Source organism: Equus przewalskii, chromosome 16, assembly GCF_037783145.1.
Source record: "Equus przewalskii isolate Varuska chromosome 16, EquPr2, whole genome shotgun sequence".
Classification (NCBI taxonomy): domain Eukaryota; kingdom Metazoa; phylum Chordata; class Mammalia; order Perissodactyla; family Equidae; genus Equus; species Equus przewalskii.
The window spans coordinates 49,577,721-49,597,502 of NC_091846.1; the positions used below are offsets into that span (position 1 = coordinate 49,577,721).

Here is a 19,782-nt window from a genome sequence, read left to right on the forward strand (position 1 = left end):
CTTCCTTAATAGGTTAGATGGGAGGAGAGCCAGCAAACTCTGTAGGACATCAGGCAGGAGAAGCCTGCACAACACTGCTACTCAGTACTGGTGTGTGAACATGGAATCTGAGCAGGTCTTTCCAGGGACTCTGAATGCAAAAACTACTGTAGGTAGGAGCAAAAACTGAAGGAGTCACCCGTGGAAGAGGGAATAAGCAACAGTTACGACATAGAAGGTGTCATGAGTGGGTATAAGTCACAGGTAAAGAAAAACAAAGAAATAAAGGTGATGTGAGAGTAGGAGATGGAAAGGTGGAGACAAAGAGAAGCTGAAACTCCAGAGTGGTAAAGTAACCAGAAGAACGAGTGGTGGATTGCACCTCTAAGGTACAAGTAGAGAGCTCTTTAGCCTCCAGAGTTGTCATTGTAGCAAGAATGATGAGTAATGGGGCTGCATGGTAAACATAGCCAGTGAAAAAATCATGAGCTTCGGTAGGTGTCAATAAAAACTTCTCAAACTGAAATTCAAAGAGAAAAGAAGAATGAAAAAACAAGAACAGGACAGGGCATACAGGAAATGTGGGACAATCTAAAAAAGTATAGCATACAGGTAATTGAAATACTAGAAGGAGAAGAAAGAGAGAGAGGAGCAGAAGAAATATTTGAAGTAATACATAATAATGGTATAAATATTCTCACGCATGTCTCTTGGTACACAAACACATGCATTTCTGTTGGAGTTGCATAACTTCAACTTTGAAAGATATGCAGAACTGTGCCGCCAAGTTTGTTGTATCAATTCACAGTCTCACTAGCCATATGCAAGTTCCAGTTGTTCCATATCCTCAGCAGTAGTATAATATATTCATCGTGCTTTTACTTTACATTTACCTTATTGTCAATGAGGTTGAACACCTTCACGTTATGGGCCATTTGACATCCTCTTAGTGAAGTGCCTATTCAAGTCTTTTTCTTTCTATTTCATTGTCTGTCTTTAGTTTATTGATTTGTAGCAGTTCTTTATATATTCTAGATATAAATACATTTTCAGTCTACTTCTGGTTCACCCTTACCTTTGATTCCAGTTTTGTCCCCTTGGTCCCATGAAGCTATCAAAAGCACTGCTGTGTTTCTCAGCCTCTGTGCTACCTCTTTCAGAATCAGTAGATAGCCGTAGGGAAAAACTGACCCAAATGCAGGGCCTACTCCTATGAACTTCTGTTTCCATCCAGATCTTGAATGTAATTCTTTACTGCCTTGTTAGCTCACCAATGCTTTCAAGTAGATATTTTTAGGGTTCCCCCCCATCTTTTATAGGTATTCTCAGTGTTAGAGTTGGACTGATTTACCTAATCAGCCATTAGCAGAAGGGGAAGTCCCATACAGATGAAACCTGCAGTCATTCTTTTTAACCTCTTTCCACTCAGCTACAAAGAACATGAGAGTATATTTATGGCTCAGCATGCAGACATAGAGTAGTGAACTTGACCCCAGTATTTTATCTTCTTTTATATTAGGCTACAATCTTCTGTTAAATGTAGTATTGAGCACTCTGACAACATTTTAACTTTCAATTTAACTTCTACACACTAAGCGATTATTTAACTATTCAATTTGGGGATTCTTGTGCTTATCCATTCAACCCTTGCCTAACCAGAATTCTGGTTTGCATTCATTCATACAGACATCAAATATTTATTGATGGTTTCTATGTACCAAACATTGTTCTAGGAACCAGAACAAGACAGGCAAGATCTCTGCCTAAAAGACAGAAACCAAATAAATACTTGAATAAATCAGAAAATTGACAGAAAAGGAAAAAAGACTATGTATTAACAAATGATATTCAAAGAATGAATATAGATTAACCTGAGAGAGTGAAGAGTAATCACTTTCGAATGGGAATCCTAAAAGGCTTCACTGAAGAGTCGACGTCGAAGCGCGATCTGAACAGTAAGAAGGAGCCGCAGCATAAGGATCAGAGAGAGGAGCACTTCAGGTAAAGGGAAGTGTTTGTGCAAGTCCCTGAAGACAGGACAAGCTTGCTTTATTCAAAAGACAAAACAAAAGGCAGTGTGGCTGAAGAATGAGTGAATGGGAAAGTGGTATAAATGAGGTAAGAGCCACAAACTGACACCAAATCATGGTGGGCTCTGTCAGCTGGGATAAGGAGTATATATTTTATTCTAAAGTGATAAGAAGATTTTGGAAAGATTTAAATGAGTTTGAGAGGGAGGGGGAGGTGGAGGTAACAGGATTTAAAAAACATTTTTTTTTTAAATTTTATTTATTTATTTTTGAGTAAGATTAGCCCTGAGCTAACATATATGCCTATCTTCCTCTACTTTATATGTGGGACTCCTGCCACAGCATGGCTTGCCAGGCGGTGCCATGTCCACACCCGGGATCGGGACCAGCGAATCCTGGGCCACAGAAGCAGAATGTGAGAACCTAAGCGCTGAGCCACCAGGCCAGCCCTTAGGTAACATTTTTAAAACAATTTCTCTGGCTGCTGTGTGGAAATTATACCTTGTAGGGGTATATTAATTAGTGTTAAACAAAGAAATAGAAATCACTTAGGGTCTTTTAAACAAGGGATATTTAATACTAGGAATCAGTTACACAGCTGATAGCAAACCTAAGAGTTCAAACGGGGTATGATGAAGCAAACTGAAATTCAACACATTTCACACTACTACTTCCAGAACTGAAGGAGCCAAGGGAAGAGGTAGTGTGATCAGGGCACAGAAGCTGGAGTCATCCAACTGACAATAGCATGATAAGGGCTTCCTGGGAGAGTTGGGTCTACAGAAGGAAGATCTATCTGGCTGGAACTGGAGCCACAGAAAAAAACGCCTCCAGTGTGGAAGACATCACAGGAAGCAGTCTTTCACCAGTTCCTTCCATTGGCCAAGTCTATGCAGAAGCTGGAGAGCAAGAGAGGCTGGTAAATTTACGTCTCTGAGCAAGAAGTTAAGAAACAAAAGAATAATTGGCCAGCCCAGGGATCAAAAGTATAAACAGGGAATCTAAAAGGTGGCTAATGCAGTAGGTCAAATGAAAATTTGAAAGCAAATCAAGGAAGTCAGTATATTTGAGATATAATCAACAAATTCATTGAGATACTGGATGTAGCAAGCGAGGTGAAGTGTAAATTTAGGGATAAGTCCTGGATTTTTTACTTGGGCAACTGAAAGGACAGTGATACCATTTACCAGGATGAGAAAGACTGAAAAATCAGTGGAGTTCAGGTGTGCTAGATTTTAAAATTCAGTTTTGGCTATGTTAAGTTCAAAAAATCAAACATCTGTGTGGAGATTTCCAGTGGGCATTGGATATATGAATCTAGAATTCTGAGGAAATATCAGGACTCAAGATATAGATTTGGGAGTCATTGGCATATATATTGTATTTTTAAAAACGAGGCTGGATGAAAGTACCAAAGGAGAGCATATAGACTGAAGGGAGAAAGGGACCTCTCAGTACTTCAATGCTGAGAGATCAAGAAAGACAAAAACAGAGTGACCATTGTATTGGCAGCCTGGAGATCATTTGATGATTTAGACAGTAGCAACCCCAGTTTAGTTGACAGGAAAGAAGCAAAATTAGAGTGGGTTGAGAATATTAAAAAAAACCTATTTTGAAGAAATTTTGTTTCAAAGGAGAGCAGAGAAACGGGGCTGTAGCCACAGAGGAATGAGTTTTTCTTCTTTTAAAGATAGGATATTTAAGATAGGAGGTAAAATGGAAAATTTATATATTGATGGAAATTATCCAGTAGAGAGGTGCAGAAGATGCAAGAAATGGAGCCAAGACCTTAAAAAGTTAAACAAATTTATGATTCAGAACACAGCAAATTGAGAATGTTGGCTCTTGATAGGAGCAGAGACATTCACTCCATCCTGAACCACAGAAGACAAGTCAGAGAGTTAGCTACACGACTGGGTAAGTTGGTAGTTTGGGATCTTGGAGAGTTTCTATTTGATTACTTCTATTTTAATAGTGAAATATGAGACATAGTCATCAGCTAAGAATGAGGGAAAAGGGTGTGTAAGAGTTTGAGGAGAGTTTGAGAGAGAGGATTTGAAATTGCTTTGAAAAATAAATATGCAAGGAATATATGGTAATTTTGCCCTATATAACAGCATCATTGGAGTAGATGACTAACAGATTTTAACTAGGTAAGTACACCAAAGCAGATGAAGGACTTTAGGGAAGGTGTTGGTTTATGATGATGAAACATGGAAACAAAGTTGCATGGGGTGGGAAGTGAGTGGCTAGCTCTCTCCTGAGTGGATGCATAGCATACCTAGCTAATTATCTACATGAGAGCATGCAATGAAGCTTTCTTTTACAATAGAATGTGTGTATATGGCAGAACATCTGCTCAAAGCCAAGAATGACCAACCTGACCAAACCAACAGAAGCCAAGAGTCTTCAATAAAGGCTCTGTGTGTCTTCTACTCCAGAAGGTCATTCTTAATTCCTTACAAAATAAATGTTTGTATCACTCAAGTATTTCTTCATATGGAATAATTGGAAGGTTTTTATTAGTGTTTTTGTCTACTTACAGCATATTTTTTTTTAATTTTGATGTTGAGACTCTTAAATGAAGCTCTGAAAACTCCACTAAGCTTGGACAAGTGAAACAGAGTCTGTCATAAACAAAGATGTCTAGATTGGTTTATTTTCACCAAAATATGAAGTAGCCATAGATCAGAAACATTTTTAGAAATCAGCAAACAGGTTAGGATAAGAATCTTTTGGGAAAAATCATTTTAAAACGATTATGTAGACTGCTATATACAAGATATCCAAGAAGTTGAAAGACTTAAGGACTAAATTAATTGAGTTATGTGTCATTATGTAGACCTAACCATAGTAACAGGAGCCCACTTTTTTCTTTGAGTAATTTAAGCAAGTGAAAAACATTGCCAAGATGCATAAGTATAGACAATATTCAACCTTATTTTCCTCTTCTGTGAAGTGTTATTCTCATATAGCCTCAAAAGTTTTTTCCTATTTTATGATTCTGTAACTATGATCAAAGATCAGAGGCTAAATTATTAATAAAAGAATCCACAGCTAGGAGTAAGAGTAAGCTCACTTAAAGGCCATATCTTGCATGTCTATGCTAATGTCGAGTGATTGTGGTCTTATTTGCAGGAGATGGGCCTAATAGAAGGAAATAAACCCATAATGCAATTAACTAACAGAATATAATATCAATGGGAAAAAAAGATGAAAATGACTAGGAAAGGAGAAGCTTTTTTAATTTGATGGGAGAAGCAGTGGTCTCACTACTTAATATGTTACCAACCTGATACAATAAGCTTAATGAACATCTTTCATATTCAGAGTAAACATATTTAAGTGGTGCTCTGTTGCACACCATACCTGAGACCTAGTGGAAGAGCAAAAGCTTTGCAGTTACAGAACTGAGATCATCCTCCAGATCCTCTTCTTACTGCGTGGCCTTGGGCAAACTAGTTCACCTTGTTGATTTTTAGCCTCCTTGTCTCTCAAAGGACAATACTCTTCTAATTGTAAGAGTTCAACAATGCTGGATGTTGTCAAGCACATCGTACAGTACCTGGAATTTAATGGAGTTGAATAGGTGATAGCTACTATCAGCCAATAATAAATAATGCAGTGAACCCTGACTGCTAAAATGCTTCGAATTCTATTAAAATAAACTATAGAAAGGGAGTCAAGGAGTGATGAGAACAGGTTGAAAATAGGTGCCAACCTTACCAAAAGAGGTAAAGTTTCAATTATCCTTGGTTGTGTCATCCTATACCCAGAAATCCAAAATCCCAGGAAGCCCATGGAAACATTTAATTTGAAAGTTTCTGATATAAAAGGTTGGAAGCCAGGAGGTTATAAACACCTTTTTTTTCTCTATTATAGACAATTCTGCCTGCTAATCTGGCAGCACCAGTGACAACTCAGTAACTCAGCCTAAATAAAACTTGCTCCAAAAGAGTTCTAAATACAAGATTACGATTTCTAGTGGACGTGAGGGTTATTGGCTCTAAGGGAATGCTTTCTTGAACCAACTGAAGACTTGTCAAAAACCAGAAAAATGATTTTCTTTGCCGCATTTTCAGAGAGTACATTGCAAAACATTTCCATCTGAGAAACATTAATGTGGCAAAATAGTTTTTGTTTTACTCTAGGTAGACAATAAATACAATGGTAGTGATTTAACGTAACTGCGTGAATCTCTTTCTCCTTTACTGACATGACAGATGCATCATTTGTCATCTATCATGCTGGCTGCTATTATAAATGTCCTCATTTTGTGCTCTTTAAAATAACCCATTTGACATCATTTGTGTGATATACACATGCAGAACAAATTTGACATAGAAACCAAATAGCTACATGTAATCTTCCATTATAGGAGTCCATCTGGAGACTGAAATTTCTAATGAAGAGCATTAATCAGTTTATAATCCGGAGATACTGGAACTATGAAGGATCTCAGGGACCATCCAGACCAATCTCCTCATCTAACAAATGAGGAAACGGAATCCCAGGAAGGATAAGTGTTTTATACAGTGTCACACAACTAGTTAGAAGCAGAACAGGGACAAAAACTCAGACGTCCTGACTCCACAGATGGTACTGAAAACAATGGGCTGGCAATCAATTTAAAGTAGATAGACCATGCTAAGGAATAATGGATCCACTGAAAAACATCTTCACATAAAGTATAAGGCAGCTCTGTAAGCAAATAGTCTGAATCTTAATGAAATCAGGATGAGATTAATGAAAATTTAAAAGCCAGGCTAATGAAGATAAGCAGAAATTATGAAACAAATAGTTAATATTTGTTAATCCTTTTCCCCCACTTACTTTGTGTTGGCTTACTGGGAAATTTAACATTGTATAAGAGCCATATACAGGTGTCTTATATCTTTCATCTTAGGTTTTAGAAAATCTGGAAAGGAACCACAAATGCCAAGAAGCAAAAGGGGAAACAAAAGTAAATATAAATGGGCAACCACATTAATTTGAGAAAATTTGGGCAAGAGCCAATGCATCAACAGTGATTTTCAGAACCAAGTGTTCTACAAACAGAAAGAATTTAGGCATCAAAATCCAATTTCAGCAATCCATCTTGTGCAAACCAAAGGAAACTGAGTGCAAGGCAGTTTGTAATAAGGTTGTCTGTCATTGCTGATAACATTTTTATATTCAGACCAGGTTCATAGGTAATATCATGCCAAGTATCATCTTTCAGGATGGAGTTGTTAAAGGATAGAGCTGTAAAGTCAACGCACTCACCACAATAAAAATTCTACCTATTTAAATGTTAAGAAATAACATTTTTAGATGTGAATTTTAGTTCCCAAATTTAAAAATCCAATCAGAAAATGGTTGCAATAAAAGAATTTGAGCCTATGATTATCTATATTCAGACACCAAATGCTACCAGCAGAGCAAGCCAACCTTCAAGTTTCAGTCTCTTGGTGGTCAATAACAATATTCATGGCTAAAATTGATTGTGGGGTGAACCACATATATCCCTGAGAGGGCCAACAAGACTATTTCAGCATTGCCGTGATCTGCATATATTTTAATCTCATAGTTATAATCTACAAAACCAAGACTTATACTGCTATCTGAAATTTTAAAACTATACATATACTTTATCTCAAGACAGGAATCCTAAAATTCTATCTGATTTATTTAAATTTGGAAAAACAAAATTTTTAGCTGTGAATATTAGTTTCCATATTCTGAGATCAGCATTTTAATGATTTCTTACATAAGAAATAATGTATCCACTACAGAAAATTAGAATATATGTGCATAAGTAAAAGAATAAAAATGAATTGCAAGTGATACGCAGTGAGAACAAGTCAAGGATGTCTGTTGTCTCTGTCTTTATGTATTATATTTCAGGTCCTAGCCAGTCTGGCTAGAAGTCAAGAAAAAGAAAAAGCATTCCAATTGGAAAGAAACAAGTAAAGTTTTCTTTGTTCATAGATGAAATAATTTTGTACATAGTAAATTCTGAGGAATCTACAAAATAAGGTATCAGAATCAGTAAGTGGATATAACAGAGTCAGAAGATACAAGGTAAATGTAAAAAATCAACCACATTTCTAACAACTCCAACAACAATGTTTATGTTCCAATAAACAATTGGAAAATAAAGAAATTTAAATGCCATTTACAATAGTATTAAAAAATGAAATACTGAGAATAATCTTAAAACACAAGTGTATGACTTTGACACTGAAAAAACAAAACATTGTTGAGAAAATAAATGAAGACCTAAGTATATGGAGAAATATACCACATCCATGGAATGACTGATTCAAAGTTAAGATATGAACTCCCCCCAAGTTGATCTATAGATTCAACGCAATTTCAATCAAAATGCCATAAGGTGTTTTTGGATTGACAAATTGATTCTAATGATCATGTGGAAATGGAAAGGACCTAAGATAGAAGAAACAATTTTTGATATGAAGAACAAAGTTTGAAGATGATTTTAACATTTGCTATACTAAGCTACAGCTGTCAAGACAGTGTGATAGTAGCATAAAAAGAGATATGTAAAAAAAGTGGAATAAAATAGAAAATCCAAATGTAGATCCACACACATATGCTCGGTTCAGAGTTTGTTGTTGCTGTTGTTGTTTGGTTTTCGTTTATTTTTTTTAACAAAGTCACCAAAGTAATTCAGGGAGAAAAAATTTGTTTTTTCAGCAAATGATACTGAAAAACTGGATATCAATGTGGAAAAAAAAGATGAGCTTTGACCCTTACTTCACATTGCATACAAAAATCAACTCCAAATGGATCATCAACCTAAATGTAAACTTTAAAACTATAAAACTTCTAGGAAAAAACGTAAGAGAAATCCTTTGGAAACTTGAGGGAGACAAAGATTTCATAAAGAGGACACACAAAAATAAACCATTTTTAAGGAAGTAATTAGCTGGACTTTAGAAAATTTTAAAACTTTTGCTCCTCAAAAACACCACTAAGAAAGTGGAAAAGCCAGGTCAAAGACTGGGAAAATTTTTTGCAATGCATTTATCCAATAAAGGACTTATGCCCAAAATACATATAGAACTCTTACAACCCAAAAAAGAAGATAACTGAACTAAAAACAACGTAATCAAAAGATTTCAACAGATGTTTCACAAAAGAAGACATACGTATGGCTAATAAGTACATGGAAGTGTGCTCAGCATCTTTAGTCTTCAAGGACATGCTAATTAAAATAGCAATGAGATACTACTACAAGCCCGCTACAGTTGCTAACATTAAAAAGACTGATAGTGGGGCCGGCCCAGGGATGTAGTGGTTAAGTTCTGCGCACTCCACTTCGGCAGCCTGGGTTCACAGATTTGCATCCCAGGCACGGACAGACAACACTTGTCAGCCATACTCTGGTGGTGACCTACATACAAAATAGAGCAAGACTGGCACAGACATTAGCTCAGGGGTAATCTTCCTCAAGCAAAAAACCACGAGGAAGATAGGCAACAGATGTTTGCTCAAGGTGAACCTTCCTCATCAAAAAATAAAAAAGACTGATAGTACTAATTGTTGACATGAACGTAGAGCAACTGGAACTCTTATACATTGCTTGTGGAGCGTGAACTGGTACAGTCACATTGGAGAATGTTTTGACCCAGCAATTGCACTCTTAGGTATTTACCAAAGAGACATAAAAATCTGTTTAAACAAAGCCTTGAAATAAATATTCAAAGAAGCTTTATTAATAACAACCAAAAGATGGAACAACTCAAATATCTATCAAAAGATGAAATGATAAACAAACTGAAGTATATCCATACAATGGGGTACTAGTTAGCAGTAAAAAAGAGTGGACTGCCGATACATGCAACAACGTAGCTAAATCTTGACATCATTATGCTAAGCAAAATAAACCAGAATCCAGGGAGTATATACTGAAGGAGTCCATCTACATAAAATTTTAGAATATTCAAAACCAACCCATAGAGACAGAAAACAAATTAGTGGTTGCCTGAGAGGAGGAGTTAGGAGCTTGTCTGCAAAGGAGCATGAGCAAACTTTTTGGGGTGAAGGAAATGCCATACATCTTTATTGTGTTGGTGGTTACATTGGTTTATACATTTGTCAAAACTTAAAAGTATAATAGAACTTCCAAACTGACAAGCAGATAAAAAAGAAAGAAAGAAAATTTTAGCAAGCCAACAAAAGTAGGGAAATAGAGGAAAAAAATGGTAAATATCAAATAAAAAGGTATAAAATTGAGTATATTACATGATCTGGCACATTTTTAAGGATCTTTCTGGCTTCTGTTTTGAGAAAAGACTGAAAAGGTAGAAGCAAGCTTTCTTCTATATATTCCTTCTACAAAGAGGAAGTCTTCCCTTGTTTTCTTGTCTAAAGTACCATGTGACACAAAGATATGATTGCAATACATATAAAAGTTTGTAAACAAACAAGTAAATTATTAGAATTAATGTGATAGTAGCAAGAGTTCTAGATATAAAAATCAATATACAAAATCTATTTTGTTTCCATATACTAATAAATAGTTGTAAAATATTTTTTAAATAGCATTTACAATAGCATCAAGATATCAAATACCTAGGAATCAATAAATTATAAAACATTATTGAGAGAAATTAAATAAAACCTAAATAAATGGAGGGCTATAATCATTTTCACAAAATGAATTCCACGAATTCATTTCATGAATGTTATAAAGGTGTCAGTTCTTCCAAAATTTGTCTATGGATTCAAATTTCTACAGTTTTTGGTGGAATTTGTCAATCTAAACTCCATAGTAAAGTGCAAAAGACCAAGAATAACCAAGATGAACAGCAAGGTGAGAGTGTTTACTCAACTAAATATACAGCTGCAGTAACTAAAACAGTGTGATATTGCCTCAAAGATAGACAAATAGACCAGTACAACTAATTAAAGAGTCCAGAAAGAAACTTACATATATCTGATGAGTTGATTTATGATAAAGATAACACTGCAGTGCACTAGGGGAAAAGAGAATCTTTCAATAAATGGTTCTAGGTCAATTGGATATCCAATTGGAAAATAGTGAAACTAGATTCCTACCCCATATCATATAGAAAAATCAGTTTGGGGTTGATTGGAGATCTAAATGTAAAATGCCAAACAAAGTTCCTAGATGAACATGTTTGCATATATCCTTAGGACCTTGAAGTAGTTTCAACTCAATATAAAAAGACCTAATGATAAAGAAAGAGATTGATAAGATTACAATAAGATTATTAACCCCCACTGAAAGATCACAATGCAAAAAAGTAAATAGGCAAGTTACAGGAGTGAAGAAGATATTTGCAACACTTACAACCAACAAAGGGCTTATTCTCGACGAAAGAGCTGACACAAATCATCCTTGAAGAGATAGCCCTATAGACTCGAATAGACATTTCACAAAAGAAGATGACCAAATGGCCAAGAAAGTTACAAAAATTGTCCAACTTCAATGATAGTCAAGGAAATGCAAGCTAAGATCATAGATCAATATCACTATAAACCCACCAGAATGACAGAAATTAAAAAGACTGATGATACTATTGTGATAATTCACTAACCTGTGTGTTTATGATTTGTATGTATAGTGTCCTTTACAACAAAAGCTACAACTAATGGAAAAATAAATAGGGGGGATCAACATTAGAAAGTTGCTTAAGAAAGCAAGTAAGAATATTGTAATCAATGTGTAAATTCTCAAACAACGCTAATAAAAAGTATTTTTAAATTTTGAGGAAAATTTAGTTAAGCCAACATTAATTTATTAATTTAATGCAATTTCAATCAGAATCCTAATTTGGATGATTCTTTTGTTGTTTTGAGGGTAGATGGGTAAAATTGTTTTAATATCTAATTCATAGATAAAAGAAGTGTCTGTGATAGAAAAGAAGATTATGAACAAAAAAAAAAATTAGTAAGGAGAATATGTACCTTACGAGATATTTAAATTTACTATAAAGTCATTGTAATCTCTGGCACTGACACAGAGACAGACAAATACATTTGGGGAACAAAATCAAGAGTCCAGAAATAAATCCACAAAAGTGACAATTTCATTCAGTGGGAAAGAATTAATTTATTAATAAATGATCCTGGCATAATTGGCTAACTGTCTGGAAGAAAACAAGCTACATCATCTACTACAGACCGTATGTCAAAATGAATTCCAGATGGATAAAATTTAAATGCAAAAATATTTTCGAAGTTTTTAAAAATTAGGAAATTAAGATATTTTCACAAACTTGAGATAGGCAAATCTTCCTGTGCAAAACATAATTGTCTGAAGTCATAAATAAAAGAAAATAGACATATTTTGACTTCATAAAATTAAAATACATGGCAAATCCACTATAAATAAAGTCAAAATAAAAATGATTAGGAAAACGTTTGCAGTTCATGTGACAAAGGGCAACTACATCTAACAAGAATAAAGAATGTCTATAATTTGGGGAAAAAAATGAAAGAAAAATGGACAAAAGCTATAAACAGACAATTCATAGAAAATGAAACTCAATTAGACAATAAACGTGAAAAGATGCTTAGTTTCCCTAGTATCTGGAGAAGTAGAAACTAAAGCACAATTAAAGTGGCATTTTTCACCCATATCAGCAAAAATAAGATTTACGGCATTTGGTGCTGATGAAGATATGGGGAAATGGGCACTACCGTATTTTATTGCTGGAACCACGAGTTGCTCAAGCTCTTCATAGTAAGCTAAAGTCAAGTGGTCCAGCAAGTGCTGTAAACATTCAAAATATACATATCTTTTGACCAAGAGAAAATCGATCCTACAGAAACAAAAGCACCAATGCACGATGAGGAATACAAGGACGGTCGTTGCAACAATTTTTGTCAAGATAAAAAAAAGAAAAAGAAAAATTCCTGGAAATGAATGTCGTCAATACAGAAATAGTGAAATAGATTTGGAATATCCATTCTCTAGAGTGGCTCTTGAAAAAGAAAACAAAGGAAAGAGGAAATGGGGAATTGCTAATCAATGGGTATTAAGTTGCAGTAACGCAAGATGAGTAAGTTCTGGAGTTCTGCTATCCAACATTGTGCCTGTAGTTAACAATGCTGCATTGTACAGTACTGTTAAAAGGGTAGATCTCATATTGTGTTCTTACCACAATTAAATAAAATTTTGAATTAAGAAAAGAAAAGAAAGGAAAGGAAAGGAAAAGACTCAGTATCTGTTCATTTACAGGGATATCCAAGATGTCTTCTTAATTTGCATGTGAGTTAGTATAGTATGATAATTTTTTTGTAAAAGAGCAAATGAGATCCTATATATGTATATGCATTTGTATGAGCACTGAGAGAGTCATGGAATTTTAACATCCACATGCATGTTAGTTTGGAACACCTAGGAATAGAGGGAATGAGGAAAAATGATCTTTTTAATGCATGTTTGCATTGTTTCACCAATTTCAATGAGCACAAATTTCTGTAATTACAAATATTACTAAACACTTTTTCTAGAATACTTGTTGGCTGATTGAAAATGGACATTTGACCGTGTTGACCTTACACCTTCTAATATAAACTCTTTCCCTTAACTTCTCTAGCATTCTTCTTTCCTTTTCCCCTCTTTCTATTCCATCTCTATCTCCCTTGCTAGCAACTTTTCCTCACTTATTCTTGGAAAAAATGATTTCTGCTAATTCCTTCTCGTAGCCATTCCTTTTCCATGTGTTTATGGTCTCTAATTTACTTACGCACTTTTCGTGGTACCAAATTCCCCTACAAATTCAGAGGAATGTAGGGAACAGATATGGAAATCGAAAAATTAAAATAGGATGAGATAATCTCCTAATGTAACATACATTGACTTCCTAGAGGAAAGTGTGGGGGACTAGAATTGGCCATCCCAAGATATGTCTCTTTGGCCTGAGGAATATTTTGGGCTGGTTACTTTTAAAAACTGCAGACAGGAAAGAAACTCTGAAAAGTAGAATTTACTTACCCTTTGTTAAGAGACATTTACATTTGTAAAGGAAATCTCCATCTGTAAAGGTGTCTCCCTCTCTGTACCAGGAAGGAGGGATGACCTTATCTCTAGAAACTCTTATCAATGTGGAAGGCAAGGACTCAAGTCTGCATAATAACCTGACTCTTGTTTTACTGTACTTGTATGGTAATCTCCCATAACTAACTCCCCCCACCCCCAGCATCCTCCTTTGTCTTTAGCTGAAGATTATATTTAAGGTGGTAGCTTCAGCCATTTTGGTGAGTTGCTCAGGTTGCCTGAGCCTTCCCATGTATACATGATATAAAGCTTTGTTTAATTTTCTCCTGTTATTCTGTCTCCTGTTATTCTGTGAATTTAATTCATTCTCTGGCCAGAAGAACCCAGGGTGGATAGAAGAAATGTCTTCCTCCCCTATAGAAGCATGCAGAAGCACATTCTGAAATACCAAAAAGTAGCATGGGGCTGAGCCGTTGGAGCAGAATCCTGCAGAAAGATGAGTGGCTTTGCCAGATGAACAAAGAGGAGGGCTGGCATTCCTGACATTGCAAACAGAGGTTGTATGTTGCCATTCACATGAATGACACATGAATTATAACCACATGAATTATAGAAGATTACCTATTGGACTAAAATTGTGCTAAAAATAAATATCCTTTTCTGAAAAATGTAGAGAAGTAAAGATGTTGCCTAGCTAGTAGAAATGATCAACAAAAAGTATTAATTTGGAATTCAAATTCAGGAGGAGAAACAAGATCATAAATGTTCCCCTATTAGTCTCCTCTAAGTTTCTGGCATTTATATTTTCACCCTTTTACAAGACAAGTGCAGTCCCTAACCTCACAGAGTCATGTAGGTATGACGAGGGTAAAAACAAAGGGAGCACAGGGTGCTGTGGTCATGCACTCACTCATCATCCTTTTTTAAATTAATTAACCAATTATAAAGTGTTTTCTATATATTAATGATTCTCATGATTTGTTTGGGGTAGTTTTTCTTTAAGATTAGTTGGTTGTTTTTCTTTAAGGAGAAATTGAAGATGTTTAAACTAAGGAGTGGAGGGAAAAGAGGCATTGAAAGATGACTGCTACTTGCAACTGCACTATTGAAACAAAAGCCCAGGAAGAATGTGGGTAGAACTCTACTGATTTCTCCTCTTCCCATCACACCACAGAGGACCACTGCTACAGGGACAGGAACCAAAGAAAGGGGGGAATGGGTTAGAATCAGGTAAACAAGCCTCTTCTGCTCTTTGCCAGGTCATCCTTTAATACACAGAAATACATTCACACAATTTACTCAGAAAATTTGTATGTATCAGAATTATAGACCTATAGAGAGGTTAACTGGAAGCCATCTTAGAAATGCCTATCTCAGCTCTTTCCTTTTATAGATTAGACCAGAGCAGAGCAGTTAAATAAGATGCTCAAGATCTCACAGTTACTAAGTAATCTTTCCTCTCCCTATTCTACCTCCCTAAGACAAGTCCTTAGAATAAGCAGAAAGCAAATATTTCTTGAATTTCTGCAAGGATGAATTAAGATCTTTCTGAAAAGTTGTACAGTAGGAATGCTACTTTAAATACACAAAGGAAATTTGCTATTAAAAGAAACTCTGAAATGAATTATTTTTAATGCAAATAAGTATCCTTTCATCAATATTAGGTTTGGATTTTCATACTACTATATTTTTCTGAAAGAAGGAAGTATCTACATTACATTCTTAAATTGTAACAATGAAAAAATCAATGCTTTTGTCAGAATAGCTAGAGAAATCACTGCCATGGTCTTATCAACTCTATCATTAGAGAATTACTGAGAAATGTATAATGTTTCTATTCCACTAAATAATGTGCCCATGTGTTTTTACCAATAAAGGAAATCTTGAGATCGTCCAATTAGAATAAGACCATCGTATTTAACTGAATTCAACTCCTCCTGGAAGGTCTCTTAATTCTAACTTGTCTTTTACTTCTCTGCCTCCTGTAGACCCTTTTTTTTCCTGGGATTTTAATTTTTTTGTTACACTTTTTTGTCAGCTGTGGGGCATCACATGTTTCTAAACACTTGGCATTTATGTCTGAAAAATTGCTATATAAATACTTTGGGACTTTCCTTTACAGCCCTTGTCAACCTTTTCTAATCACATTTCAATCTTCAGTGATTATATTTCCAAGCTAACCTTAAATAAAAGAAGAATATTTAGTTATGGTCTAAGAGAAAGCATGAAAAGACTTTGTAAAGGAAAGCGAGTGAAAGCATGCCATATTTTGGAAAAGGATATGAAATATTGTGGCATATTCTCTTCCTCCTTATCTTTGTCCAAGGTCTTGGTTTTCCTTTCAGTGGTTATAGTTCAACTTCAGCAACACCCTCACACCACTGCAACATTTTATTTCAACAAATACTTCAGTGTGAGTCTCTTGCAGGCACTGGAACATCACAGGCAAATGGGACATGGCCCATCCCCTAGGAGCACAAAGTTCCTTATGAGAGAGATGGTCCAGTTACTATATTATGAGGGGTTAGTGCTGTGTGATAGAGGTATTATCATGGGATGGTAACTTTTAAATTGCTCTTAAAATGAATATATAGAGTAAAGTATATGAATCATGTATAGAGGAGAAATTAGAATCCAAGAAGGAAGATAATTTGCACAGAAAAACTTACCTAGAAGACTCTTTGACCGTGGCTTTCTTTGGCCATTGAAAGACAGACTATTCTTGAATTAGGTCTTCCCTCCTTGAACATCCAAGAAGTTTAAATCCTCTTTCAAATTCCAACCTACTTCTATCCCTTCCATAGGTCAGGTTCAGTCCACTTTATGTGAAGGCTCTTTGAGATATATACACATATACAAAATCTACGTCCCCAACTTTATTCGCCCATTCCAAGCCCTCTTCTCCCTGGCTGTTTCTACCACAGGGCTTCTCCAGTTCTTACAGACTATAATTCCTCGCTGTCATCTCTAAATATCCATCTCCTGTCTAGAATTCACTTTAAAGTCTGGAAATAGAATCAGTCACTGCTTTGAGGGAGCTCCAAAACACCTTCCGCTCCCCACCTCACCCCCGACTGCCCACAAACAGTAACTAACGTTAGCACAAACAAGACATCAGCAAGAAATCATGAACTCAGGGATATGAAACCTGACAAAAAATAGAGATGAAAAAGATAGTAAAAGAGCTGAAGCCTATCAAGACAGAGCAGATACAAGATTTTAAATAGAATAGCAAAGTCTGACGGGATAGATTTCCACAGGGTTCTCCAAGGTCAGCAAGCTGATTGCTTCCTTTCTCCTGATTTGAGGTTGTTGTCAAAGTTTTGTTTTGTTATGCTTCAATAGCTTTTTCCCACATCTTGATCCCCCAAAAGAAAAACAGTAGTTTTCTCATCATCCAGATGCCGCATTTAGACACTTCAACCCACAGTTAGAGCACCAAGAATTCTGTCTGGAGAACTGAGTGGGGAGAACAAGGTAAGAGCTATGGTTCCCTCTAGGTTCAATCAGTCCCAATCTTGCCAGCAGGCATTTGAGAAGAGGAGGCTTTCAAGCCTCACAATACTTTGAAGAAATCCCTGCAGCTTCAAAGGAATGTCAATGGGAACCTTCTCTCAGCATCTTTTCTAGCTTCTCTGTGATCTTAATCTCCCCAGCTGAAGCTCTGAGGTAGAATCTGCCATCTACAGGCTTCCTATTTCAGCTTGACCCAAGAACACACACTACCTGGGTTCTTTCTGTGGAAGAAGCTGTTGGATCTTTGTCGGGTTACCTCATGCCTTCTTTGAAACTATAAACATCTTTGGGCAAGGAATTTCTTGTTTTCTAAGCAAGGGTTTAGGATGAGGTACCATCTAAGGAGAAGTTCTCCAGACCTGTTTCTCACACAAGATATAGTGTTTTCAAACATCATCTGGTCTATTCTCTTGTAATATGCTTCCCAACCGAAACTTTAGTAATTATTCATCATGATAATATTTCTTGTGTAAACTTATGCCATGAACATATTAACTCATAAATATTAAATAATAAATGTAAAAAGATAAAATTATTCAGTATTTCCTCAGAAAACCTTAACTTCTTGAATAATTTCAACATATTCAACTCAAAAAAGTTTAGTCCTATGCAGTTCAGACAAAATACAGACTAGTGTTGCTCCAAAAGTTTATTGTAAATTATTTAGGATTCAGTGAATTTCTTCATAGAGATAATGATATAAATGATGCTTAGATGATGGAACTAATCTTCATTAGCACATTTGATTCCATTTGACACATGGTACCATTTTTATTGTAGTAAACCTCCATGTGTTCTCAAGAATCCCAGAACACATCGTCTGCTTCACCAAACCTCCTCACTCTTACATATCCTTCCTTGTCCCACCTCTAGGACTGCAGAAAGAGGGAGAAGAAAACTAACATTTATTTATCAACTACTAAATAAGTGCCGAGATGGGGCAGTATGTTAAGTCATACTTAATTCCCTACCAACAAGACATTTGAAAATCCAGTCATTAAAAGTCTACCACAGCCTGTAATTATATAATCATATGTTAATGCTGCAGTCTTTTGAGTTATTGCATACAGAGAGCATTTCTCTATGTACCAGGGGACAAAGCTTGGTGATAGATGTAAAAATAAATAAGACAGTGTTTCTACTCTACTAAGATGGTGGAGCTTACTGAAGAATGGGCAAGGCAAACACTTAGGCAGGCAATGCCTTACAGCAATACTGCATTTTCATAAACAGCAGGGGTCTGATAATACTGACCCAGAGGCTTGGAGGCAGAGCCAGCTGTGCAAAACAATTTTGGTAAGTGTTAACCCTAGGATTTTAACACATTATGTAACCTAACTTTCACCATTGTCGTGAGGTTTTGTGAGAGAACATAAGGAAACTATGACTTGCAGTGTCCTGTGTGAAGTAAGAACTTTAAAAAATGCTGGCTCTCATTCCTTCCCTACCCGCTATCTAATGTCATATGTGGAATTTTAAAACATTTTTTAAAAAGATGAAATTCCAGATTTCTGAACCAGAGAAGAAAATGTCCAAAGCTAGGAGTATAATTGCCACTCCGTTGGGCAGCCTACACATAATTGTATCTTACTGGTATCTTACTTCTTCCACTGTAAACAGTTTCCCCTAACCAAAGAACTGTGGGAAAGTGGGTCATCTATACAGAATGGATCTTTCATTATCACTTAACACTGACCACAACTGGCCTTGGAGTGGAATCAACACACAATTGCAAAGGATGAATTGCTGCAAAAGGACACATTTCAAAGCTGATCCCGTATCATTATTTACAAGTCACCTTCTATTATTTTCCTTTATTTTCTTGTTTAGTAACTGTCCCTTTGTTCAGAATGACCTGGCAAAGCAAGACTAACAGGAACTTGCAGTGAATTTTTAAAAATCCATTCAGAAGGCTCAGTGAGGGAGGAAAGAACTGAGAGCCTAGGAACATTTGAGAAAATGCCAGAGGCTTGTTCAGAACTTCCTTATTAAACCTCAGGCCCAGTTAGCAACAAGGTCTTCTCTTTTAGGCGAATAAGGAATGATCTCTAAGGTGCCTTCTGGCTGTAAATTTCTATGATTTAAAATGAGCGGGGTTTCCTTAAAAGAGCAAGCGTTTTAATGATATGAACAGTGGATCTGAACCCTAAAGCTCTTCTTCAGAAAGTCATTTCAAGGGACTGAATTCTGCTTTCAGTATTCATCAAAGCCCAAGCCTGTACTTTCTCCGTGGAGGCGAGCTTCTGCAGAGGAGCATGCCTCTGTGCCATGTGCACTGCC

The 19,782-nt window shown here is 35.9% G+C and overlaps 2 long non-coding RNA genes across 4 annotated transcripts in view; one reads left to right on the forward strand and one right to left on the reverse strand.

Moving 5' to 3' along the window:
* LOC139076484 (uncharacterized) overlaps window positions 1-19,782 on the reverse strand; it is a 312,829-nt gene that overhangs the window by 43,962 nt on the left and 249,085 nt on the right. The window lies entirely within an intron of this gene.
* LOC139076485 (uncharacterized) overlaps window positions 17,349-19,782 on the forward strand; it is a 61,573-nt gene continuing 59,139 nt past the window's right edge. For all 3 annotated transcript variants that reach the window (XR_011528139.1, XR_011528141.1, XR_011528140.1), the window contains exon 1: window positions 17,349-17,463. This is a non-coding gene — a long non-coding RNA (uncharacterized lncRNA). The remainder of the gene's footprint in view (window positions 17,464-19,782) is intronic.